The following is a 9517-nucleotide window of genomic DNA, read 5'->3' on the forward strand; positions in this document are numbered from 1 at the left end:
ACGGAGACGTGCAGCAGATAGCAGCAAACAAGATAGAAAGAGATAGACTATATTTTGTTTGTTCCGTCGTCGCTACGAAAAAATGATGGGCTTTGTTTACGTTTGGTATCTCTTCTCGTTGAACAGACTAGAATATTATATAGCCTAGGTAAAAGGACTATCCAATAAATAGACAATTTTTAAATTCAAACCACCAGTTCCTGAAATTAGCGCGTTCTAACAAATAAAAAAAAAAAAAAAAACTAAAATTTTCTGTAAGTCAAATCAGGACATTTTGAAAAGTGAACTCCTCTGAAGCTATGCTCTCCTGGTACTTTTCGGTTTGTGACGTCATCGTTTGACTCTGGTTGAGATATGGCGGTAATAAATTTGGTTTTTTCTATAGATATTATATATACTTTTAAATGAAATATTAAAGAATAACTGTGGTGATAATATATTTTTTATTTTATTCGAATAAAATATACCAGATGCTTCTACTGAGGAACTGAACTTTATTTTTAAACTGTCTATAATATAAATCAGGGGCGAGCAACCCGCGGCCCGCGGGCTGCATGCGGCCCGAATAGAGATTTTGTGCGGCTCGCCACGCCAGAGTTAATAAAATTCAAAACTGTCGATTATATATTTTTATAAGGCACACTAAAATTCAATACTTTTACCATCAAGTATTTTCCATCAATCTGTGCTTTTGGCACAAATATATATTTTTCAAAATTTCGCGGCCCTTTACTAAAAAAAAGGTTGTTCACCCCCGATATAAATTATTCATAAAAACAATATTATCTAATGTTTTGATCGGCAATGTCGTCACTTAAAAAAAAATATTCTGCATATTAAAGCAAAACAGCCAAACTCTCGACTGTTCAGAGAGTAAATGATAAATAAACTTACTATGTTTAAATTGAGGAAAATTGTATACCAGTGGAATTTTTTTTTTAAATAAATTCAGAAAATTAAATAATATTTATTCATAAACTGTAAATCTTTTGAAATTTTATTTCGGTATTTTAATCCAGTATTTCGTTGGTTTTATGGAATTATTTTTCTCGATTTTGTTATGAAAAAATTAGGTATCGATTTTCTCGGTTAATAATTGAAATTACGATTTTTTTTTTTCGTTATAGGATACTTTTAGCTGTAAGTAAGTTAAGGCTATGTGTATATTACCCGACTGTAAAAATATGGGTTAAATTGTATCCCAAGTTTATATTGTAATCACTCGTTTTGTCTTTGCATGAGACGGATGGATTCTAAGTCCAGTTCCTATATTAAAACTATTCGTTTTGCTCAACAACAGCTCGTGTTAATAAAAATGGTTTGTAAGGGGTGGTTTATAAAAAATACTTTCGCACATAGAGGGTAGGTGAGTCGAGATATAACGAGGGGAACATTTATTTAATATATGGTCAAAATAAAAAATATATTTATCAATCTTTATTAAGTTTCGAAATCACGAAATCGTAAATGGGATGACGCCTAGCTTTTGTGACGCAACATTTGTTACTGGGTGGGTTGGCTTTTGGGTACACGTGTTGTGGGTCACTGAAAGTGTGACAGCGTGACAAGAGGGTGGAAGTCTAGCACGTTAAAATCTGTGTGACGTAATTCATAGATGGTTACTAAGCAAAACGACTCGTTCTTGAATATAGGAACGGAGTTTTAATGTTTTTGTAAATGATAAATGTAATAAATGATTTTTTATTATAACTTTTTTTTTAAATTCTATCCCTTCTAAAACTTACGATTCAGCCTGTAATATCCCAGTGCTGGGCATAGGCCTCTATCCCTATGTCCTACTATGAGTAACGACCATTATCAGGTGTGTATGATAACAACCAAGACCGACGGCTTAACGTGCTCTCTGAGGCACGGTGGGGAGACCCACAAGGACTGCACAAACACCCAGATTACAGCAAACATCTGTATGACTAGTGTTGCCCAAATTCAGTCTTGGTCTTGCAGTCTTGGTCTTGTTCTTGCGTTTTTGCAAGACCAAGACCAAGAACAAGACCGCGTATTTTTAGCAAGACCAAGACCAAGACTGACCGTGCAAGACTTGAGCAAGAACAAGACATAGCCTGCAAGACTCTTGCGTCTTGCAGCTAGGACTTAGCGCTATTTCACTGAGTAGTTAGGTGTAACAGTTCGGTGTATAGGTAGGTACGCTTAGGAATTCTATGAGACGCAAAAACTTTATCAAAGAATATGAAAAACTGGACCTATGCGCATTACGACTAATACCATAAACATAGCGAATAAAAAAATATCTATTAAAATCAAACTGAGTGCATGCATAGTTATGTTTTAACCATCGGCACTTTGATAATGCGGCATCAAAGGTTTTGTACTTACTTCTCAAAGAAATTTGCCGCTTTTCGGAAGTACATGGTTATGATACAAGCGCTTCTTTTGAAATCTAAAACAATCGTTGCCGCCACGCCGAAATCATAACATTTGACACTATTTGATTGCCGCCATAGGGCGTAGGTATACTCATGCAAAATAATTTCGAATTTTAAGAGTACCTACAGGTGTTCCAAAGAATAAATAAGTTTCAGAGTGCTTAGAATGATAATGAATACATTATACTGATCACGCAAGTAGTATTATGATTAGGATAAAATGGTAAGGATAGGTAGTAGATGTCATATTAATTCATTCTAGTAAGTATATATTATAATATTGATTACTTATATGGTTTTAAACTAATTACTTAGGTACTATTATTGTACATTTAGTCATTATATTTCTTAAGTTTTTACAAGAAAAAATAGCAAAAAGTGTTCAAATATCACCCGTTTAATAAATATTGTAGCTACTTTTAAATATACTTGAAACGTGTAAAAAAATCCTACAATACTAATAAAATAATATAAAAAGCGTAGGTACTTACCTACTAATAAAATAAAAAGCCTGCGATAAGAGTTTTGTATTACTTACCAGCCCGAATATCTCTGAGAGAGATGATGAGAGTAAGTATTTACTAGCTGTGCCCGCGACTTCGTCCACGAGGAATAGTAACTTTGGAGGTATAGTGACGTTCAGGACTTATTTATTTATTTTAAAACTTCTGTCATCAAACATACAAACGAACTCTTCAGCTTTATAATATTAGTATAGATGTACGCCAAAACATTCACTTATATGTAAAGAATAGTGATTGGCACTAATTCTTTACATATATTTTATTCACGCGTCGCGTCTGTACAAGTAGGTAATATTTAGTGTGTGTTTGTACGCCGCACGCGGCATTGTTTGATTTGCGGCGGCATCCTTTTCATAGAGCCGGCACGTGGCGAGGCGGCGCGGTAGAAAGCAAGGAAACGTACTATAAATAAAGGAATTATTTTAATTCCAGTCATTTCCAATTGAGCTGTGCTTCGAGTCTAACTTAATAATTGTTTTTACTAATTCTCGTTGTTTTCTAAAAACGTATCACGTGTACAATTTAATATGAGTGACGAAGATTCAAATTATTCTAGTCCGAGTAACGAGAGTTTGAGTCACAGATCTAAAAGACCCAAAAGCAAATTTGAGGAGTTTTTCGAAATAATTCATGCATCCCAAACTGCCTTCTGTAAATTGTGCCAACATAAAAAGATTGAAATAAAAATGAAACACAGAAGCACTTCAGGCTTAAGGAAACATCTAATATCTTTCCACAAAAAGGAATCAGAAATATTTCTTCCTGTTAAACCAAAATTAAGTGGAGATATCACAAGCTTTTTAGTAACCGCTGGAAGAAGTGGACAGGTAAGAATATTTTTTTAACAGTTAAAAGAATTTTAACTCTGCGTAGCTATTCATGCGATACTTTCAAAAAAACCTAGTATGTTTTAAATAATAACACAAGATTTATTGTTTTGTTTCAGTCGGAAAACAGCAGTGACAACATCACGACAGCTACAGTTGATTGGGTGGTGAAAAAATATCTTCTCTTCTCATTTTTCGATGAAGAAGCTACACAAGTATATTTTCGATGTATTTGCCCTAATATGGTGTTTCCTAAAAGGTCTACACTTAGAAGGAAAGTCAAAGAGCGATTTGAAGAGCTCCAATTGAATCTCAAGGAACGACTTCAACAATTATCATCTAAAATGTCTTTTACCATTGATGGGTGGACGTCAATTGCTGGTAGGAGTTACTACGGGGTTACTATTCATTATATAGACAACGAATGGAAGTATCAATATGTAGTTCTTGATTTTATACCATCACGCGGTCGACATACTGGGGAAGATATTGCAACGATTTTCCATGAATGTTTATTGGAATATGGCATAATTGATAAAATACAAGGTATCACGGTCGACAACGCAACTGCAAATACCAAATTTATGTATGAACTGGGCAAACAGCTGCCGCCACACTTTGATTCAGACAATCAACATTTCCGGTGCTTTGCTCACATTTTAAACCTTGGTGTACAAGATTTATTAAAGACCTTAGCATTACACTGTGAGTCTGACACTAACGCGCAAGATCAGCAGTACGAAGACTATGCAGACGAAACTGAGGATGAGGAAGATGAAGAATCTGCACCAAATATTGCTGACTCGCGTACACCTGTAACAAAGTTACGCAGTATTTCCAGTAAAATAAAAAGAAGTGAGATAGTGAAGAAGAAGTTTCAGTCTGCTTGTGAAGCAGCTGGCGTGCCATCAAATCTAAATGCCATTCTTGACTGTCCAACGAGATGGAATTCCACACATGATATGATTGGATTTGGTTTAAAAGTGAGAGCGGGCATTGACATATTGTGCAGTTCTGTCACTGAATTAAATGATTTTCAAATCACAGCTAATGAATGGCAGGTACTCGAAAAATTACATAAATTTCTAATAAACTTTAAACTTTTAAGTACAAAACTTGGTGGAGACAAATATGTTACATTACCGCTAGTCATTGTATCATTCAATCTCTTGCTAGATAAAATTGAATCCATGGTAAAACAGTTAGATGAGAAACCTAATCGATCTGAAGTGGATGAAAGGCTCATTCTAGCTTTCCAAGCAGCTCGAGACACAATGCTTAAACATTACAAGAAGAGCAACTGGATTTATTGTACTTCTTTAATTTTAGACCCAAGGCATAAGGCTCAGACTTTTGACCTGACAATGTGGGGGAAGCAACTTAAAACAGAAAGTCTGCGCAAGTTCAATGAACTTTATGAAGAATATAAAAGTCTACACTCACTGAACAAATCTCTGGAATTACCAGAAAAAGAAAATAAAGTATGTGATGAAGATGAAGACGTAATAGACTTTGATAAACTCTATGAATGTCCCTCGACGTCATCTGGATCTTGTCTTCAAGGCTTAGTGATAGACGAGTTGGAGGAGTACCTGAGAAAACCAAGAACTGCCAGCTCGGAAGACATTTTAGATTGGTGGAGGACGCATGAGACAGAGTATCCGATTTTATCGAAAATGGCCCGTGATTTTCTCTCAATACCTGCAACTTCAGTACCTGCTGAGAGGTTATTTTCTAAAGCATCATTAGTAATTAGAAAACATAGAAATAGGTTAAGTGATGAGTCAGCCAGATGGTTACTTTGTATTAATTCTTGGTCAAAAAAATTGATATAAAGTATCATAACCTAATGATAAAGCTGTTGATTTGTGTTGTATTTTATTTTTTATTCAAATAAATGATAAATCGTAAAACTCTTTTATTAAATTTCTTATAAGTTGAGGGTTCAATCTCTTTCTAGACAGATAAGTATTGTTCTTTAAAATACAGTCAAGTTATTGTAATTAATTTGTTTTTTTACATGTTTTAGCAAATGTAAGCTTATAAATTATAAATGTTTATTAAGAAACAGTTACTTCCATGGAAAACGACATATAGGTCAGTTGATTTTTCGAATTTCTTATCAAATCTTCAGTTATTTATTAATCTGCTTGATCTTTACTATGGCTATGTTAATTCAAGCTCACAATGTTCCAATTCTAATACGTTTTTCTAAGATTTAAAGTAAACTTTAATAAATAGTAATAGACTAATAGGTAATTGCAAGACTTGCAAGACTCTTGCTGCAAGACCAAGACCAAGACCAAGACTGGGAGCGCAAGACCAAGACCAAGACCAAGACCAGGTGTATTGGCGCAAGACCAAGACCAAGACTGGCTAAGTCTCGTCTTGTTCTTGCATTTGGGCAACACTATGTATGACCAATAAAAATCTAACCTATCTCCATTTAGGACTTTAAAACTTCGCATCGTATTCAACCTGTAACACCCTACTGCTGGGCATCCTCTTTCTCCATTTAGGAGAAGCATTGGAGCTTAATCCATCACGCTGTTCTACTACGGGTTGGGTCAAAAACTTAAGTACTCTAAATTAGATTTAAAATGAATAGTTTGTCAAATTATAACAATTATTGTTGTTGGACAATGACAAGTTTGCTGTATTTTGTTAATATTCTTTTCTTTGCTATAATTAGATTGTGTTATAAGAGCGAAGTTTCCCAATATAGGGACAATGTACTTAACCTCGCGAGTGTCTAAACACCTTTTATTACGTGGGAAAAATCCATCATAGATACCACTTTGATGCGGGGGCACCGAAGAGGATGTGCCAGACTCCTACTAGTTAAAAACCAATACGTGTGAACAGACCTTGACAGACGATTGACAACGACTTGATAGACGTTGTGACAGACCAGGCTCGTGCTAGCATTCATCACCTCGTTCCGGCGGTAGGTCCGAATGAATCATCCGGCTCCCACAAGACCACCCCTCCCGACATGTGGGGTCTCAAGCCGGCCGAAGGTCCCTCAATTACCGCCCCCCCCACATAAAGGACGCTCAACCTGAAAAAATCTTCCCATCTCCAGGAGACCAGACAAGCCCGACCTCCATCGCTGGATCGCACCGAGCAACCGAGTAAGCTCCAGGGAACCCTTTTTTTTGTTTATGCTGAGGAAATCTTCAAGAAGATGCCCGGCTCTTGGGGTAGAACCGGGTTATGGGATTCCTACTCACTAAAACCTCTGCGATGGCCGTCTTCGATGCGAAGCTGGAGGAGCTACGGGATCGCTTGCGCATGCGCATCCGCTGCTCCTCCCGTGTCTCGCTCCATCCAAGATTGTTAGAGCCTATCATAGAGGGCAAGCATTATTATGCTCCCACCAAACTGCTCATTTGAGCAAGCAATAGCCCGAGGCCATCCCGGCTGCCACTGGGCTGTTCAAAAACAAACGTGCGAGTCCCCTCTCGCACGGAAGATCCAGGGAGCCCAGCGCGACTCAGCCGCCACGCCCTTTCGCGCCACAGGGCGAGCGAGCGAAAACACCCGCCCTGTCCCTCCAGGGGTGTAGGATGCGACCCATTTCTCACATCACACACTCCTTCGCACCTCTCTGCCAACCTCTCATGCGCTCACGGGTCCACTCTGATAAAACCAGAGCAGTACCTGGAGCGCGCCCTCTCTGCGCCACACACCTCTCCGCAACTCCGTGCCCGCCTCAGCTCATCCCACAGATACAGGGCGGGCGAGGAATTCACCCGCCCCGTCTTTCTGCTGGTTTTGGTCCGCAGGTTACCACTCACAAGCGAGTATCGTTCCTCTATCCACCACCACGCAAGGAACGCACCCAGGAGATCCAGCAACTCCCGTGGGAATGTCTTAACACCTAATTTAAGGTCGAAAACACTTTCGATATTGTGGCCCAATACAGTTTGCTGTCATGAAATGACGGCCCAGTGGCCTTAAATTTTGCCTCATTGTGGCTCTAAAAACAATGTCACCTAGTCTTAAAGCTTATTCCTTTGCAGTAAAAAAAGTACGGCTGAAGCCTGCATTATTATCCTCCTAAAAGTTCATATTTTTATTAATATTCCCGTACATTTACTAAGATCCATCTCTATTACTAGTACGTAGAGGTTTACTAACGACAAAATATTCAGCGATAATAGTCAGCTGCTACCTATGAAACAAGTATTAAGTTGCTTACTATAGGAACAGACGACCGTGTACAACCACAACCACTACACAAGCTTTGAAGTTGAAATTTTTTAACGGTGGCTAGGAGTAGCCTGTGAAACTTTAACATCAGTATTTATTCAATAGACTGTCTAATTAAAAAGTTAGTTTTGTAACGTATATTTTTATTCCTTGTTCATTCTCTTAACAATTCGTTCGTCAAGTTGCTATTCTTCGTGCTAGGCGTTTCGCTATTAGCGTGTTTTGTTTAGGCGGCGATTGGTGGGGTTCGCAGTGTAGATTAGGCTCGGCTCTATATAAGCGCTGGCGCTGTGCAGCTCCTTCCTTTTCCTTGGTCTTCAGCCTCGGTCAGGTTCAAGGTGCGATTTTGTTGGGTGAGTTGTTGTAATATTAAACACTTTAATTTAATCATAATTACTAACTTACTTTTATTTTATTTGCGAAATGTGTGTAGATCGTGTGTGTTAGATTAATTTTAATTGCTCAAAAGTTTATTGTTTTATTAAATTAAATTATTGTAAAATGTTAGGGTGTGCTTGTCTTTGTGGGCCATTTCCGTGTCAACCCAGTGACGTTCGGGGTTGACTACGGAAGTGCTCACTTTCTGGTGTGACCTTCCAGGGTCCTTGGCGTGAGGACACATGTGGTGCTGTTGTTGCCGGTGATACCACGTGGTCAGATTTTGTGGATTGGCTGCTAGGACCCCAACATATATAATAAAGAACTGCCCAACATCTATGATAAAGAACTGCTCAAACTCTTCGGATCAGCATCGGGATTCTTCCCTCTGGCCGAGCGAAATTTCTCATCCCTGGCTGACATCGTGATGGAAATGGTGTCGTGGAGCTTGGACATATGAACTCGAGGGAGTTTCTGCGAGCCAAGTGTCACCGAGACCCGCTATGATAAGTGACCACTATTAACCTCCACCCATGTTTCAGAAATAATTCGAACCCTCAGTGTAGTTTAAATTAATATTAGATTAATCAAAAATGTATTTCGGTCCATAGTGTTAATTTAAAATTATATTATATTTTTTATTAGATTAAAAAAAAATGTTGTTTGTTCATTCAAATTTGTATTAAGCTTAAAATGGTATTCCTTGTATTAAATTACTTTCTACATTAGTCTAATTTAATGTTGTTCTCCAATCCAATCTGATCGCTAACTTTATTAAATATATACTAGCTGACCCCGCAAACGTTGTTTTGCCATATATGTTATTAACCCGCTTAATCCCCCCCCCTTATAACTTAGGGGTATAAAAAATAGATGTTGGCCGATTCTCAGAACTACCCGATATGCCCACAAATTTTTTTTAAAATCGGTCGAGCCGTTTCGGAGGAGTTCAATGTTTAACACCATGACACGAGAATTTTATACATTAGATTTACCTCTCTGTGATTTAGTTCGTCACGTTAAGAAAGAATTTATATTCTCTTATTCTATACTTTTTAATTTAATTACATTTACATATATTTATTACTTATTTTTTTTAACGTGTGACAGTTTCACCGCGATTATTAAGTATTTTGAAAGGTTTTATTGCATTGAAGTAATATTGTTT

This window comes from Melitaea cinxia, chromosome 30 (assembly GCF_905220565.1).
Source record: "Melitaea cinxia chromosome 30, ilMelCinx1.1, whole genome shotgun sequence".
NCBI classification, from domain to species: domain Eukaryota; kingdom Metazoa; phylum Arthropoda; class Insecta; order Lepidoptera; family Nymphalidae; genus Melitaea; species Melitaea cinxia.